The following is a 19,472-nucleotide window of genomic DNA, read 5'->3' as shown; positions in this document are numbered from 1 at the left end:
TCAAACGCCTACTCGTTTATTTTATTTGTATCTGCTATCTTTATATTTAGTGGTAATTTGATTAAGATTAGTCATTGGAATTTATTATCATATTTTCATTAATTTTAGTTAATTATCATTATGATTACATTAATCAGTATTATTAAATTAAGATTAACCTTTTATTTTTATTAATTCCATAATCTTAGTTAATTTTTATTTACTTCCTAATTATGCATGTTATCTATATTCTAATAACACTGATTCTTATTTCATTATTAACTAGTTCCTATTATATATGCATTTTCTGCTATAGTTGTTTATTAAAACTTATAGCAATATCGTTATTATATTTATTTATTTATATACAAGAAGGTCTCCGTCTAGAAGAAGGTCTACACCAGTCTCCGTGGTGTAGTGGAAAGACACTCGCCTGGCGTTCCGCTAGCGCTTTGTCACGGGTTCGTATCCTGACCGGGGAGGATTTACTGGGCGCAATTCCTTAACTGTAGCCTCTGTTTAACTCAACAGTAAAATGTGTACTTGGTTGTAACAACAATTCTTCGCGACAGGGATCGTATTCCCAGGACTTGCCCGAAACGCTATGCGTTAGTGGCTGTACAAGAATGTAACAACTCTTGTATATATCTCCAAGGTTACACTCAACATACCCCGGCCACAGGCCAGCCAAATCACGGTCCCACTGGGTGCACCGTCGTGGAGGCCTTCAACCACAAATCCAGCCTGTAGCTGGCAGGTTCCAATCAGCTACGCTGCGTAGGCCACTCCACGACCGATACTAGGGTTGCGAGCCCTAGGCAGGAGCCTCGTGTGATTCCACAGATCACTCTCCTCACCACAACACCCCAGTGGCTAGTCTTCTCCGCCAGTCAGCCCCGGGTACGACAATCCCTGGTTCTGCCACCTCACAGGCAGGCTAACATAACAGTGTTCATCCTGGGGTGACTCACAGCTTCTGCAGCAAATGCGTGAAGATACTACGGCTGCCTTGGGTAGACTGATCCAACGTCCAATACAGCAGTCCCAGGTCGACTCTGTAATCAGACACGTCATCAGTACTAGTTACACTCTAGGGCACCTCACTTACCGGCTTAGACACAAACGCCCACCTATCCACTCCATAGATGGCGTTGCTGTCTAAGCGTCACCTCACCAGAGGTCAGCAGCGGCTATGTGACGAGCTGATTAGGACGGGAAACCAGCCCCTGTGGCCGGTATATCCTGTCCTGACTAGATGGCGCTGTCCATTTGGAGGGGGTTTCGGGAGCTGACCCACAGATAGCGTGGTCGTCACAGCTCCGTGCTCGGACGCTGGGCTCGGGTCCGTAACAATGCTAAGCTTGCAATTAAGATATCCAGAGATCCCCATTACAATGGTTGTACTCTTCAAATCACTTGTGTTGTCCCATCTTGAGTACTGCTCAGTACTCACTTTCCTCTTCAGAGCAGGAGAGATTGCTGAAATTGAGGGAATACAGAGAACATATACGGCACTCATAGACGAGATAAAGCACCTAAATTATTGGGATCGTCTCAAAGCTCTCCAAATGTACTCACTTGAAAGGAGACGAGAGAGATACCAAATAATATACACATGGAAAATACTGGAGGGACAGGTACCAAATCTACACAGTAAAATAACAACGTACTGGAATGAACGAAATGGAAGAAAATGCAGAATAGAACCAGTCAAGAGCAGAGGTGTCATGAGCACAATCAGAGAACACTGTATGAACATCAGAGGTCCACGGTTGTTCAACATCCTACCAGCGAGCATCAGAAATATTACAGGAACAACCGTGGACATCGTCAAGAGGAAACTAGATTGTTTCCTTCAAGGAGTGCCGGACCAACCGGGCTGTGGTGGGTATGTGGGCCTGCGGGCCGCTCCAAGCAACAGCCTGGTGGACCAAACTCTCACAAGTCAAGTCTGGCCTCGGGCCGGGCTTGGGGAGTAAAAGAACTCCCAGAACCCCATCAACCAGGTAATAATGATATTGCTAAGAAAAAACTGAGCTCTGTGCTACTTTCAGGGGGGGAAACAGGAGAAGCAGAAAATAGCATCACAGATCAGTCTGCTACCTCGAAGAACTTCACCTGCTTGAGCAAGTCCGTGAGCTCCTTCCTGTAGAGAGGTTACCTCCGTGGGTGAATGACCCATGCAGGATCATCATCAATGAAATGGCAACGAAAAAGTCCAACATGATAGCTCAAGAAGTGAGGCACAATTATCTGGAGGAAACCTATAAAGAAACCAGAAATGAGTTGGATCAAATCTACACTGATGGGTCATCTAACCCGGTGAATTCGCCCTGACAATGGCAGGGCTGGTGCAGCATACACTGTAATTAGGAATAATGCCTTACAACGCGGAAATGAAGGAAAAGCCCGTATTGAGAACTATGTCTCCTCAACACAAGCGGAGCTAACTGCCATTGTTATGGCATTAAGATTCCTTCTTAGCATTAGAAGCATTATGAAGAAGACGAAGAATTAACGGTGCAGCGATCTGCACTGATTCTAAAGCAGCGCTTCAAAGCCTTACTAAAAATCGGGCAGAAAATCTTGCGATAGTCGCTGAGATCAAGAGAGCGGTGAGAGTACTGACCAGTCAAGGAAGAATCGTCAAATTTCTGTGGATCCCCTCCATGTTGGAATATGTGGAAATGAACGAGCAGATGTGCTGGCTGCTGAAGGAGACCATGTTGAATGTTTTATACCCAAGACTCTTCTTCTGCAAATTAGAGATATTGTCAGGCAATATCACCTTGACAAGGTTACTGAGGAAAGAAGGATAGAAGCACAAACCAGTGAATCTGTACGATGGTACAACATGGTTGCAGCTGGCAATCCCAGTCATTATGGATGAAGAGCCTGAGCCTGACCTAACTTAATCTAACCTTGTCCAAGGTGCTGTCTCTGCCTTACCATTTACCTAATGTTCTCTCATTCATATAAGTCCTAAGTAATCAGTCAAGTCTCCATACACTTATGTAAGCATCTACCTCAGTATCATTGTAAAATTTAACTCTTAAATCTAATCTTACCCTATTCTTTTCAAATTTTAAATTTAATTGTACTGATTTATGTCATTTATTGAAATTAATTATTAATCTCATTTTGTTTTCTTATTTAAGTTCATACTAATAATAGGTTAAAAACTAAGCTAAATATAATTAATTATCTTTAAGATTATTTTACTTTACAATTATCATTTGTCTATTTTTTTTCTTTGTTATATATTCATCTTAACAGTCTCTACTGATTTTTTTGTTCTCTCCACCAAACTTGTGTATCCTTCATGGCTATCTAGTGATCTTTATTCTACTTCTAATTGTTTCAATTTTTTGTATACTTGCATTTATTGTTGTGTTTTGCTATAATAATTCTCTAATTATAGCAGACTTAGTATCTATGTAAGCATCTACCTCAGTGTCTTAGTAAACTCTTGCTCATAAATATAATCTTACCCTGTTATTTTTTTAATTTTTAAATTTAATTGTAATTTGAGTTATACATCATTTATTGTAATTAATTATTGAGCTCATTTTGTTTTCTTAAGTTCATACTAATTAAAGGTTCACAACTAAGCTATGTTAAATAATTGATTTTTAAGATTATCTTTACTTTACGATTATTATTTGTCTCATTATTTTTTGCTATATATTATTCTTGTCAGTCTACTGATTTTTTCTTCTCTCTTGACCTAACTACTGTATCCTTCCTGGCTGTCTACGGGGATCTTTGCTCCACTTCAAATTGTTTCTATTTTTTTGTGTACTTACATTTATTGTTGTGTTTTGCTATAATTACTTTATATTTACAGCAGATTTAGTATTTAACTGTTCCTGTAATTGCTTATCTTATTGTATCGTGACATTATTGCGTCTACAAGCACACTGATATTGATCCTGATCGAAATCTTCTGTCCTATACCCACACAAATCAGCACATTGATCATCATTATTGCAGGTATTACACAGCAAATCTTGCAAAAAACAAACTCCTAAATAGCACCTGCTTATCAGTTTACAACCAAAATGTTAGGTCACTTAGTAAACATTTTGATGATATAAATGCACTTCTTACAGCACTAGGTACTAAATTATCTTTCATCATTTTAACAGAAACTTGGCTAAGTAAAGACTATACCCAACTCTACAATCTAGCTGGTTATAAAGCCATTCATAACTGCAGGCCTAATAAAAAAGGAGGTGACACAGCAATATAAATAATAATAATAAATAATAAATGTTTATTTAGGTAAGGTACATACATAAAGAGATTTTACAAAGTTTGTTGGGTTAAAAGATAGAGCTAGTACATACAATGCCTAAAGCCACTATTATGCAAAGCGTTTCGGGCAGGAAAAACATTAAAGACTAAAGCTTAATACTAATGGGTATAAAGAATAAAATGTGTTGAGAACAAATAAAAATAGAGGTAAAAGAGGGGGGAACATGGCTGAAAAAGCAGCACAAATACAATTACAAATTATAACAGGCAATTACATTCAAACAACGTTGTTTTGAAAAAAACAAAACAGACATGGGTTGACAACAGAGGGGTAAGGTAGGTTATAGGGAATTTATTAGGTAGTGCTTCGTTATTACAAAGGTACCTTCATCTGCAATAGTGTCATCAGTGATAGAGACGACTACTGTGAATATACCTTTGCCAAGTTCTCCAGTAAATCCCTTAAATCCTCTCTGACTATCGGTGCCATCTATAGATTTCCTAATACCAACCTAGCTTCATTCTCAGAAAACGTAAGAAATCTTATCATAAATAACAATCTCAACAAAAATCACATCATTCTGGGAGGTGTTTTCAATATTGACCTGGGTCTTCACAACAACCCTCAAGTTGACTATTTCCGTAACAGCATGCACTCCTGTATGCTAATCCCCACAATCACCAAGCCCACCCGAGTCACTCAAACATCTGCCACTACCCTGGATCACTTATGGACTAATATAACAGCTCCCCTTACATCTGGGGTAATCTATGACAGAACAACTGACCACTATCCTACCTTCCTCGTAGCAAACATGGACACAACACCACCAATAAGCAAGAAACTCTCATTCAGGCTACACAGTGAATCAGCTTCAGGCAATCTCTCTAATGCACTTCACATTATTAACTGGGAACCTGAATTTAATAATACACAGGATATAAACTCATTAACTAACCTCTTTCTCTCCAAAACTCTAAGCCTCTACAACACTCACTGTCCCCTCCTTACCAAACAAGTAACTGATAAAAGAAAAAATAACCCGTGGCTCACAAGTGGCATAATTAAATCAATCAACAAAAAACATGAATATGAAAAGAAATTTAGGAGTGGCCTAGTTTCAAAGGAAGTAGTTAAAAGGTACTCATCAGTGCTTACCAGTATCATAAGAAAAGCAAAACTTTCATATTATGAGACTAGATTCAAAGAAGCAAAAGGCAACATGAAAAGCACATGGAATACCATCTCTAACATCCTGGGAACTAAACAACACTCCCACAACCAGATAACACTCTCTAAGGATGGCCTTACACTGTCATCTGACTTAGAAATGGCGAATGAATTTAATAGCTTCTTTTCATCGATTGGTGCTAACCTTGCAAGTAAAATCCCACAGACTCAGACACATATCAACACATATCTCTCAGGCAGCTATCCAAACTCTCTTCTCCTCTCACCAGTCAGCCCGACAGATGTTGTGTCCATCATACACTCACTAAAAACCAAAGCTGGGAACATCAGTGAAATCCCATCCATTGTATACAAGAGCGCCTCCCACGCCCTTGCCCCACCTATAGCTCTGCTGTTCAACAAATCCCTTGAGTGTCATACCTTCCCTGATATCCTTAAAAAAGCAAGAGTAACACCAGTTCATAGGAGGTAATCCGGCAGACATAAACAATTATAGACCAATATCAAACCTACCCATACTATCAAAAATATTTGAAAAAATTATCTACAAACAGCTTTACTCCTACCTCGTAAAATTTGACATTCTTAGCCCCTGTCAGTTTGGCTTCCGCTCCCAAAAGAGTACCAACGATGCAATTATTAGTCTCCTTGATATAATTTACTCAGCCCTAGACAAAAATGAGTTTCCGATTGGACTCTTCATTGACCTGAGAAAGGCCTTTGATACTGTTAATCACGATTACCTCTTATGTAAACTCCATCATTATGGAATCCGAGGCCATGCACTGGACTATATCCAATCCTATCTTAGTGATAGACACCAATGTGTAGCCATCAATAATATAACCTCTCCCATTCTACCAATAACCGTTGGAGTGCCACAGGGCAGCATCTTGGGACCTCTTCTATTTCTTATATACATCAATGATCTGCCTAATGTCTTTAACATTCTGAAACCTATTTTGTTTGCTGATGATACTACCCTCATCTACTCCAACCCCAACCCACATACACTAAATGATGTTGTTAATAATGAACTAAAAAAGTCCACTTATGGATGTCAACCAACAAACTAACACTTAACATAGAAAAGACCTACTACATCCTATTTGGAAGCAAATCTACAAATGCAATTCAGCTTCAGATAGACAATGTAAACATTAGCAATAAAAATGATGGAAGGTTTCTTGGCCCATTCCTAGACAAGAGACTCAACTTCAGTACCCACATACAACATATAACTAAGAAAGTCTCTAAAACAGTTGGTATACTCTCCAAAATCAGATATTATGTACCTAACTCTGCTCTCATCTCTCTATATTATGCACTAATCTATCCCTATCTCAACTATGGTATCTGTGCATGGGGTTCAACCACTGCAAACCACCTCAAGTCCATCATCACCCAGCAAAAATCTGCTATCAGAATAATATCAAATTCTGCTTTCAGACAACACTCAGCCCCCTTGTTTAACTCCCTAAACATGCTACCTTGAGGTTACCTTGAGGTGCTTCCGGGGCTTAGCGTCCTCGCGGCCCGGTCGTCGACCAGGCCTCCTGGTTGCCGGACTGATCAACCAGGCTGTTGGACGCGGCTGCTCGCAGCCTGACGTATGAGTCACAGCCTGGTTGATCAGGTATCCTTTGGAGGATATAAAAAAACATAATCTAATCAAACTTTGCTAAACATAATCTCACTCCATAAATTCTCTTGTGTCAACTACATTTACAAAACCCTGTTCTTAAATGCAAATCCTTGTCTGAAACTCTTCCTAGACAGATGTAATAGGATCCATTATCACCACACCAGAAATAAATATCTCTTCGATATCCCCAGAGTTAAACTTAATCTGTGTAAACACTCTATGCAAATAAAGGGACCCAGTTTATGGAACTCACTCCCTACTGAATTGAAAAGCTGTCCAACTTTTACATCATTCAAAATCAATACTAAAAAGTACCTAATTTCATCTACATAGTTTTTCACTTTTAGCCTTAAAATTGCACTGTATCTATTGCTACCCAATCTGCCAACCTTTATGTTCCCAATTTGAACATCTTTACCATTGTGATCATTGCTGTTTTCTTATATGTGCTGCCAATCTGTTGTATGGTGTTTATAAATCTTGTTTATTTGTATCTTTTGCTACCCAGTCTCCCAATCTTTATGTACCCAATCTGAACATCTTCACCATTGTGATCATTGCTGTCTTATATGTGCTGTCAATCTGTTGTATGGTGTCTATTAATCTTGTTTAAATTACTAATCAAGCTGTCAATGTAATCAATCAGAGCTTTAATATAACAATATGCTTTAATATACTTACTAAGCTCTCTCATCTCATTTTTCTCTTGCAATGTATCTTTATCATTTATCAATTCTGATAGAAATTACCTACTTAAAATTATCTGTTAGATTAAGGACCTGCCCGAAACGCTGCGCGTACTAGTGGCTTTACAAGAATGTAAATACTGTACTATCCAATGTATTCTCACAAACCCAATGTACCTTCTTGTATATATATATAAATAAATAAATAAATAAATAAATAAGTATGTACTAGCCCTAACTATAAATCCATCACTCTTTGTAAAATCTCTTTTATGTATGTACCTTACCTAAATAAACATTTTGATTTTGAAGATTGTAGTAAAATTGAGCCATTTAGAGACAAATCTAAGCTCACTTTGCATGATATGGCAACCTATCTTATTACCATGGAAAAATTACCTGAAATCCTTGCACTGTATCCACATTTCGCTTCCAGTAGATAAACGACATATGAGATTCAGAAACAAGTAGTGTATTGTGAGGACTAATAATAAACAGAAGGTCGCCTATGACTCTGTAATATCTCCATTGCTCAAACTATTATGTATTAGCGATAAGACCTACCATTAATGTATAATGACTTACTGTAAATATATAGCTCTTGAAATAGCACTCTCTCTCTGTCACTAGCTGACATTGTAACTATAAGGTGTGAAGGATAGATGAAATTGTTTATGTAATAGTCTAAGATGAGGTCTGATAAAGACCTTTTGTGCCCTTTGTAATGATTTTTTGCGCTACCGCTCACAGGATGAGGACGGGGTGCACAATAAACTAGCCGCCTCTGGCGGCAACCATCAAAGGATGCCAAACGGCAGTAGCAAAGCCAAAACGCGAAAACAGAACGTGATCAGGCGGCTCCCAGGCGGAGGAGGTGTCCAGACGTCCGCTCGTCGTCAAGGTTGAACTAGGAGTCCCTCAATCAGCTGTATCAAAAGCGGCTTGGCTTCAGCATGAAGTTGTTCTAACTTCGGCCGGATTCCAACCTCGTCCTGAGTCAATTATTGCCAATGTACTATTTATATATAAATTATGTTACGAAAAATATTTTTAATGATCTTTTTAATTTGTGTATATAGTAATGTTTGATTGAGATTGATTACACTCGGTAAATATACAGTATTTCTGACCATTCCGCCAATAAATAAGTTAGGTTCGTTTCACCATTTTGTTTCCAGAGGTAGTGGACGTAAACAAGACGCCTTCCTGCCCGGCCGCCTCATATCTCGCCTGTTCTTATTGGATATTGGTGAGTCCCACCTCCTGTACCGTGCACCGTGGGCACTACCATACTTGTAGTTAGTAGTACGGTACAGGCAGGTACGTGTCACGAGGGTACCACGCTTGTAAAGCCAAACAAGCCATCCTGGGTTGATGACGCTCCTGTTGGACAATCGATTAATTTTTTACATTTTGTCCTGGAGGGTGAGTTTATTGGGTAGCGTCACCCATCCTGTGAGTGGACACACCGCCAGAGCAATGTGTACAACACTTCCCAATAGGTAGAAAGCCCGCTGGGTTATTCATCCTGTCACTTGTACCCAGTGACAGCTGCGACTTTACTGTCTGAAGGGAACAAACTGTAAAACAGGGAATTAACATATTACAACCCCTCAAGTTTACGTTATCTTGCGGGTGCAAAGTAGAGGAGCCTTTTAAGGATAACATCTATACAGTGTAGTTGACTCATGATGGGTGATTGGGTGTACTCATATCGCAAGATCTTACATATAAAGAACACAATAAAGTAGCTGTCACAACTGCAAGAAAAATGACAGGTTGGTTAACAAGAACCTTTCACACTAGAGATGCTATACCGATGATGATACTTTTCAAGATGCTAGTGCTCTCTAGAGTAGAGTACTGCTGCACAATGACAGCTCCTTTCAAAGCTGGAGAAATTGCTGATCTGGAGAATCTGCAGAGATCGTTTACTGCTAGAATCAACTCGGTAAAACATCTAAACTATTGGGACTGACTAAAGAGCCTAAATCTGTATTCTCTTGAATGCAGGCGGGAGAGATACATAATAATTTACACAGGGAAAATAGTAGAGGGGCTGATCCCAAACCTGCACACAGATATAGCATCACATGAGACCAGAAGGCATGGCAGAATTCCCTGATTGAAAAGCAGACGTGCAACAGGTACTCTGAGAGAGAACACTATCAACATCAGAGGCCCGAGACTGTTCAACACGCTTCCACTACAGTGTTCAAAAGAGAACACTGTTCCACTTCCACAGTGTTCAAAAGAGAACTTGACAAACACCTCCAAAGGATACCTGATCAACCAGGCTGTGACTCGTATGTCAGACTGCGAGCAGGCGCGTTCAATAGCCTGGTTGACCGGTCCAGCAATGAGAGGGCCTGGTCGACGACTGGGCCGTGAGGTCGCTAAGTCTTGAAAATATCTCAAGGTTAGGTAAGGTAAGGTGACAAAAAAGTATATACATTTCTAACTCAAACAATGCAGGGGAATAAATAAACTCAATAAACAAAGGCCCAATAAACTCACCCTCCAGGGCAAAATTTTAAAAATTAATCGATTGTCCAACAGGAGCATCATCACCCAGGATGGCTTGTTATACTACAAGTATTTCTAATATCTTGAATGGACACAATCTCTCGGGCTGTGGTCCAAGCGATGTCCTTCACTCGTGTTGCAGGTTCTGCAATTTCGCTCCTCAGCTGTTGTTTCCATCCTGAATCGCCACGGGTACTTGTATCCAAGGTGAATTCTTGCAATTCTGGATTCCCTCCTTCTGCCACCACCCTTTCATCTATAATGAATGAGGTTGTTGGCTGCGACTACATTGTACCAGCGCACGGATTTACTGATTTGTTCGTCTGACCTCCATTCCTAAGCTGCCTTGTCTGACCTCCATTCCTAAGCTGCCTTGTCAGTGATTTTTGATGATGCTCCCAATTTGTAAAATGGGTTTTTGAAGTTGAAGTTCATTTACACAAATCCATCATGAGAGGAATCCACAGGAACGTGATCATTCTTCCTTGGTTTGATATCACTTTTACTGTTCTCTTGATTTCAGCTACTATCACTTTGTTTTCTGCTTGGCCTTTCTGAGACTTTGTAGTGCTGCTCTGTAGTCGGTGCAGATCACTGCCCCCTTTGTGCTTCGTTCTAGATATCTTAGTGCCATAACAGTTAGTTTAGTTCATTTATTATGCACCGGAACCCCCAAAGTGATAAGCCAAGAATATGAGATCTCTCTTCATTGTATTTGATTTAATCATTATAACGGCTATCCAATAATTTTATTTCTGTATAATAATTTATGGTTATTCACTAATCATTATTAGTCACCATAATTAATTCCACTTTAATCATCTATTTATTCGTTATAATGAGCTACTAGGCTTCATAATTGCACTGAGCTCTGCTGGTGTTGAGGACGTGTGGTACTCAGTCCGTGCATTTCTACGTTTATGTTTTGGGAGGTATTTTTTCTGATTGCAGTGTACGCTGCTCCGGCCCTGACATTAGTAGGGTTAGCAAATCTATCAGTGTCGATATAGTCTAATTCATTTCCTGTTTCTCTGTTAATTTCCTCAAGGTATGTTTCATTTCTTGAGGTAACATGCTGGACTTCACTAGCATCTCATTCCATTCACCTGGGCTCTAGGAGACTCGAATCATGGACCCCAATGAGTGAGAGGCCGAAACTCTATCAACCGAGCTATTGAGCAGACTTAACCCTTAAACTGCGCATGGCGTATATATACGCCCTGAGTAACATGTCCCATGGTGCGCATGGTGTATATATACGCCATAGGGTGCCAGGCCTGATTCAAATGGCCCGCGGCTACACGGGGTTCACAGTAGCTTCCTCAGGGCTCTTGTAAACAGATGCCATTTAAAAAAAAAATCGTGGGCAATATTCTCAGGTGTGAGAAGCACAGTACTGTTGGAGCAACCAAGGCCGGCGCACGCAGCATGAGCGAACAGCATTGATGTTCAGCTTGTGACCACAGCATCGCCGAAAAATGTCAAAATAAATATATAATTGTTATTATTTAGCGATGACAATATTACAGATGACCAATGACTGTGATATAAATAACCAGGGTTGTGATAATAGCAGGATTGTTGTAATAATTAGCGCTGTGGGAGGAGTGATGCTGAGAGACGGAGGGAGACAGCATCGTTTACTGACTGTGTAATTACCTAAGTGTAATTACCTAAGTGTAGTTACAGGATGAGAGCTACGCTCGTGGTGTCCCGTCTTCCCAGCACTCTTTGTCATATAACGCTTTGAAACTACTGACGGTCTTGGCCTCCACCACCTTCTCACTTAACTTGTTCCAACCGTCTACCACTCTATTTGCGAAGGTGAATTTTCTTATATTTCTTCGGCATCTGTGTTTAGCTAGTTTAAATCTATGACCTCTTGTTCTTGAAGTTCCAGGTCTCAGGAAGTCTTCCCTGTCGATTTTGTCAATTCCTGTTACTATTTTGTATGTAGTGATCATATCACCTCTTTTTCTTCTGTCTTCTAGTTTTGGCATATTTAATGCTTCTAACCTCTCCTCGTAGCTCTTGCCCTTCAGTTCTGGGAGCCACTTAGTAGCATGTCTTTGCACCTTTTCCAGTTTGTTGATGTGCTTCTTAAGATATGGGCACCACACAACAGCTGCATATTCTAGCTTTGGCCTAACAAAAGTCATGAACAATTTCTTTAGTATATCGCCATCCATGTATTTAAATGCAATTCTGAAGATAGAAAGCATAGCATAGGCTCCTTGCACAATATTCTTTATGTGGTCCTCAGGTGATAGTTTTCTATCTAGAACCACTCCTAGATCTCTTTCTTTATCAGAATTCTTTAAAGATTTCTCACATAATATATAGGTTGTGTGGGGTCTATGTTCTCCTATTCCACATTCCATAACATGACATTTATTAACATTAAATTCCATTTGCCAAGTGGTGCTCCATATACTTATTTTGTCCAGGTCTTTTTGAAGGGCATGACAGTCATCTAAATTTCTTATCCTTCCTATTATCTTAGCATCATCAGCAAACATGTTCATATAATTCTGTATACCAACTGGTAGATCATTTATGTACACAATAAACATCACTGGTGCAAGAACTGAACCCTGTGGTACTCCACTTGTGACATTTCTCCATTCTGATACATTGCCTCTGATTACTGCCCTCATTTTTCTATCAGTCAGAAAATTTTTCATCCATGATAGAAGCTTACCTGTCACCCCTCCAATATTTTCCAGTTTCCAGAACAACCTCTTATGTGGAACTCTGTCGAAAGCCTTTTTTAGGTCCAGATAGATGCAGTCAACCCAACCATCTCTTTCCTGTAATATCTCTGTGGCTCGATCATAGAAACTGAGTAAATTCGATACACAGGATCTTCCAGATCGAAAACCATACTGTCTGTCTGATATTATATCATTTCTCTCTAGGTGTTCTACCCATTTAGTTTTGATTAGTTTTTCCAATACTTTCACTATTACACTTGTCAATGATACAGGTCTATAATTGAGGGGGTCTTCCCTGCTGCCACTTTTGTAGATTGGAACTATGTTAGCCTGTTTCCACCCGTCTGCTACGATTCCTGTACACAGGGATGCCTGAAAGATCAGGTGAAGTGGAATGCTGAGCTCAGATGCACATTCTCTCAGAACCCATGGTGAAACGCCATCTGGGCCAGCTGCTTTGTTCTTACCGAGCTCCTTGAGCATTTTTTCCACTTCGTCTCTAGACACCTCTATGTGTTCTATGTTGTTCTCTGGAATTCTTATTGTATCTGGTTCCCTAAAGATTTCATTTTGTTCAAACACACTTTGGAACTTTTCGTTTAGTGTTTCACACATTTCCTTTTCATCTTCCGTGAATCTATTTCCCATTTTCAACCTCTGAATATTATCCTTTACCTGCAATTTGTTGTTTATGAATTTATAGAATAGACCTGGTTCTGTTTTACATTTGTCCGCAATCCCTTTTTCAAAATTTCTTTCTGCCTCTCTCCTCACTGCCGTGTAGTTGTTTCTCGCATCTTTGTATCGCTGGTATGTTTGGGGGTTCGGCCTCTTCCTGTATTGATTCCATTTTTGTGTCTTTCGGTCTCTAGCCCTCTCGCAATTTCTATTGAACCAATCCTGTTTCCTAGTTCTGCATCTCTGTTTTGGTATAAATTTTTTTGTGCCTTTATCATATATTTCACAAAACTTGCCATACATCTCATTCACTTCCTTGCCTAGCATCAAGTCTGTCCAATTATACTCACTAAAAAAATTTCTAAGGTCACCATAATGTCCTCTCCTGAAGTCTGGTTTTTCAACTGCTTCAACCTCCTTATTTTCTTCCAGCTTATAACGCATTGCATACTTTATTCCCAAAAAGACATGGTCACTTTTACCCAAGGGAGGAAGGTACTGAATGTCAAATATCTCTTCCTCCTTCCTGGTAAATATCAAATCTAGCATGGAGGGAACGTCCCCTTCCCTCATCCTCGTAGCTTGTTTAACATGTTGATACAAGAATGTTTCCAGGATGAGGTCTACAAATTTACAGGTCCAAAAATCTTCTGTTTTAGCTTCATATGCTTCCCAGTCTATGGATTTCAAGTTGAAGTCACCGACTATCAACAGTCGTGATCTATCGTTATCCGCTCTCGCTATAATCTCTCTCATTATTGTTATAAGACCTTCACGTTTACTATCTAGCTCCTCCTTTGACCATGTGCTGCTTGGCGGTGGACTATATGCATTTATCATCATTAGTTTATCATCCTCATAGCAGATCTCTAGTGCTATTATGTCAACTTCTTGTGGATTGGCAGTCATTATTTCCTTCACCTTTAGGTGTTCTTTTACCAGCACAGCAACGCCACCGCCTTTCCTAATTTTTCTGTCCCGTCTCCAAATTGAGTAGCCCACCTGTTATTGTGTATGTTATTGTGTGGCCACCTGTTATTGTTTGCATTCACCATACCAGGTCAGTGGTTCTCTATGGTGAACACAAATGTAGATACTTATATATAATGTGTGTATTAGTGTAATAACAGCAAAAGGATTATGCTGGGAGGAGCCATATGGGTGACGGAGGTGACGTCGTCTGCACGATTTGTCTAGCTGTTTAGAGGGTGGCCACTATGCTCTTTGGGCGCACTACAAACTTAGGTGTACAGTTACGGTGCATAAAACATGTAGATATTTATATATAATATGTGTATAGGGTAATAACACTGCAAAAGGTATTGTTGGGGGAGAAAGTTTAGTGCGTGTGACCTTGAAAGAGTGAGGGAGCCGCCAGCCGCCATCTGTGTATAGCGACGACTCTTAGTGCCTGAACTAACTATATCAGCTTAGCTGTACAGTTGTGGTGAACAAAATATACACATACTTATATATAACGTCTGTATATAGTGTAATAACACCACAACTGGTATTGTTGGGGGAGAAAGTTTAGTGCGTGTGTTGAGGGAGTGGCAGCGAGTGGCTGGCTGGTGTGTGGCGGTAACTCCTCGTTGCTTTTCGACTCTCAATACCAACTTAGTGGTTCGTTATAGTGACCAAAACATGCCAATACTTATATATAACCTGTGTATAGAGTGTAATAGCAGCAAAACTATTTGTTTATTGTTTTATAAACATAATAATTGAATCACTAATATGCACATCATACTTTTGAGTATAGCGATTATTAACCACTTTTAATTTATAAATATATTACAATACACACTATTGAATAATATTACTGCAAAAAAACTAAGAAAAAATCAATCGGGGACATTGAAACAGTTAGGTAATAATATCTTTGTGGCAACTCCCATCTGTCAACGCGGGTAACGCTGACCGGGTCTGACGACCGCTCTGTCAACGCCCACTTTTTGCCAGACTTCCTCGGTCAATTGCGCCCAAAATATGTCACCTACGATTTTTTTTTTATTTTTTCCGTGCTCAGGGGACACAAATTAACATGTTTAGAAGACGAAAAAAATTTTTTGAATTTTTTTTTTTCTTGCGCACAGGGGTGTAAATGTCCCAAGGACCCCTGAGCAGTGTAAGGGTTTTCTGCGTGCGCCGGCAACCAAGGCCGGCGCACGCAGCATGAGCAAACAGCATTGATGTTCAGCTTGTGACCACAGCATCGCCGAAAAATGTCAAAATAAATATATAATTGTTATTATTTAGCGATGACAATATTACAGATGACCAATGACTGTGATATAAATAACCAGGGTTGTGATAATAGCAGGATTGTTGTAATAATTAGCGCTGTGGGAGGAGTGATGCTGAGAGACGGAGGGAGACAGCATCGTTTACTGACTGTGTGGCCACCTGTTATTGTTTGCATTCACCATACCAGGTCAGTGGTTCTCTATGGTGAACACAAATGTAGATACTTATATATAATGTGTGTATTAGTGTAATAACAGCAAAAGGATTATGCTGGGAGGAGCCATATGGGTGACGGAGGTGACGTCGTCTGCACGATTTGTCTAGCTGTTTAGAGGGTGGCCACTATGCTCTTTGGGCGCACTACAAACTTAGGTGTACAGTTACGGTGCATAAAACATGTAGATATTTATATATAATATGTGTATATAGGGTAATAACACTGCAAAAGGTATTGTTGGGGGAGAAAGTTTAGTGCGTGTGACCTTGAAAGAGTGAGGGAGCCGCCAGCCGCCATCTGTGTATAGCGACGACTCTTAGTGCCTGAACTAACTATATCAGCTTAGCTGTACAGTTGTGGTGAACAAAATATACACATACTTATATATAACGTCTGTATATAGTGTAATAACACCACAACTGGTATTGTTGGGGGAGAAAGTTTAGTGCGTGTGTTGAGGGAGTGGCAGCGAGTGGCTGGCTGGTGTGTGGCGGTAACTCCTCGTTGCTTTTCGACTCTCAATACCAACTTAGTGGTTCGTTATAGTGACCAAAACATGCCAATACTTATATATAACCTGTGTATAGAGTGTAATAGCAGCAAAACTATTTGTTTATTGTTTTATAAACATAATAATTGAATCACTAATATGCACATCATACTTTTGAGTATAGCGATTATTAACCACTTTTATTATATAAATATATTACAATACACACTATTGAATAATATTACTGCAAAAAAACTAAGAAAAAATCAATCGGGGACATTGAAACAGTTAGGTAATAATATCTTTGTGGCAACTCCCATCTGTCAACGCGGGTAACGCTGACCGGGTCTGACGACCGCTCTGTCAACGCCCACTTTTTGCCAGACTTCCTCGGTCAATTGCGCCCAAAATATGTCACCTACGATTTTTTTTTTATTTTTTCCGTGCTCAGGGGACACAAATTAACATGTTTAGAAGACGAAAAAAATTTTTTGAATTTTTTTTTTTCTTGCGCACAGGGGTGTAAATGTCCCAAGGACCCCTGAGCAGTGTAAGGGTTAATAAAGAATTAATAAGGAATTCTTTATATGATGTGGGCATAGATCATTAATTCCTCTTGAGCTTTGAGATATATACAAGAGTTGTTACATCTTGTACAGCCACTAGTACGCGTAGCATTTCGGGCAAGTCCTTAATCCTATGGTCCCTGGAATACGATCCCCTGCCGCGAAGAATCGTTTTTTCATCCAAGTACACATTTTACTGTTGCGTTAAACAGAGGCTACAGTTAAGGAATTGCGCCCAGTAAATCCTCCCCGGCCAGGATACGAACCCATGACATAGCGCTCGCGGAACGCCAGGCGAGTGTCTTACCACTACACCACGGAGACTGCAGGCGATGAGTCACAATAACGTGGCTGAAGTATGTTGACCAGACCACACACTAGAAGTTGAAGGGACGACGACGTTTCGGTCCGTCCTGGACCATTCTCAAGTCGATTGAGAATGGTCCAGGACGGACCGAAACGTCGTCGTCCCTTCAACTTCTAGTGTGTGGTCTGGTCAACAAATCACCACGGAGACTGCTATAGCAGTCTCCGTGGCTTAGCTTCTGTAGCAGTCAGGGAAAGTAGAACATTCCAGTTTGGCAGCAGGATGCTGCTTCTGTAAACATTCCTTAATAAGACCACTCAGTAGCTCGGTTGATAGAGCTTCAGCCTCACACATGCGGGGGTCCGCGGTTCGAGTCTTCTAGAACCCAGGTGAATGGAAGGTTTATTTCCATGGAAGTGTAGATGACAATTTATCTGGCATCTCATATATTTGAATCTTACATGGTTCTTCCTCTTACGGGTGTGCTCATGTGACATCCTTACAGACATCAAGTGTTTGCTTAAGCAGGTGGCATTCTTCAAAAAAGCATTATGATTGATCTTGCCACTTTGACCCCCCCCCCATACTGCTCCGCTATTAACCCTTAAATCGTGCAATACATACATAAATGTACAACCTCAATTCAACGTACTATATGGGGACCAACCCCAGTGCGTTGGAACGTTGGATTCGTTGCAAGAAGTGACCTTCAAGAGGCGTTTGCGTTAGTGTCATTTTTTTTCTTGTACACAATAAATATGCATTATCATATTACATACTGCACCTATATATTACTACTCTACTAAAAAATACTGTATTACATTAGTTATTTATCTTATTGTTGGAGTTATGTCCATCTTGAAGTTTTGTGGAGTTGTGAATGCTGTATAGTAAATACGTACTGTACTGTATTATGCCGTTAGCACTGTATCCATAAGTAGTTCTGCTGTATGTTGAGTACTACAATACAGTTTATGAAAACTATTTTACACTAAAATTTCTGTACTGCAACTTTAATTTGGACACTAACACTATGTACTTAAATTTAACACTTATTTCTAACTGCACACTCCACACGATGTTCTTAGATGTTTGCATCAGCTTTGCTGGTGCTTGCTGCTGCTGCTGTGTTTGCTTCAGCTGCTGCTGTGTTTGCTTCAGCTGCTTCTGAGCTGGTGCTGGCTGCTGTTGTACCAGTGCTGGGTACAGCTGTGCTCGTGCTGGGGTACAGCTGTGTTCGTGCTGGGTACAACTGTGCTCATGCTGGTACGGCTGTGCTCGTGCTGGGTACTGCTGTGCTCGTGCTGGGTACTGCTGTGCTCATGCTGGGTGCGGCTGTGACCGTGCTGAGTACAGCTGTGCTCATGCTGGGTATGGCTGTGCTTGTGCTGGTACGGCTGTGCTCGTGCTGGGGTATAGCTGTGCTCGTTCTGGGTATGGCTGTGCTCGTGCTGGGTATGGTTGTGCTCGTGCTGGGTACTGCTGTGCTCGTGCTGGGTACGGCTGTGCCCATGCTGGGATATAGCTGTGCTTGTACTGGTATTGGCTGTGCTCGTGCTGAGTACGGCTGTGCTCGTGCTGGATACAGCTGTGCTCGTGCTGGATACGGCTGTGCTCGTGCTGGATACAGCTGTGCTCGTGCTGGATACAGCTGTGCTCGTGCTGGATACAGCTGTGCTCGTGCTGGATACAGCTGTGCTCGTGCTGGATACAGCTGTGCTCGTGCTGGATACAGCTGTGCTCGTGCTGGATACAGCTGTGCTCGTGCTGGATACAGCTGTGCTCGTGCTGGGTATGGCTGTGCTTGTGCTGGATACAGCTGTGCTCATGCTGGGTACAGCTGTGCTCATGCTGGGTACGGCTGTGCTTGTGCTGGATACAGCTGTGCTCATGCTGGGTACAGCTGTGCTCATGCTGGGTACAGCTGTGCTCATGCTGGGTACGGCTGTGCTTGTGCTGGATACAGCT

General features: G+C 40.7%; 1 protein-coding gene across 3 annotated transcripts in view; it reads left to right on the top strand.

The window, feature by feature from the left end:
• Positions 1–8,929: 8,929 nt before the first annotated feature.
• LOC123772627 (zinc finger protein Xfin) overlaps positions 8,930–19,472 on the top strand; it is an 84,524-nt gene continuing 73,981 nt past the window's right edge. For all 3 annotated transcript variants that reach the window (XM_045765875.2, XM_069303614.1, XM_045765874.2), the window contains exon 1: positions 8,930–9,008. The gene's annotated coding sequence lies outside the window, so the exon portion shown is untranslated. The remainder of the gene's footprint in view (positions 9,009–19,472) is intronic.

This window comes from Procambarus clarkii, chromosome 50 (assembly GCF_040958095.1).
Source record: "Procambarus clarkii isolate CNS0578487 chromosome 50, FALCON_Pclarkii_2.0, whole genome shotgun sequence".
Taxonomy (NCBI): Eukaryota; Metazoa; Arthropoda; class Malacostraca; order Decapoda; family Cambaridae; genus Procambarus; species Procambarus clarkii.
Note: the sequence above shows the minus strand (reverse complement) of the source record. Positions and strands in the feature narration are given on the sequence as shown.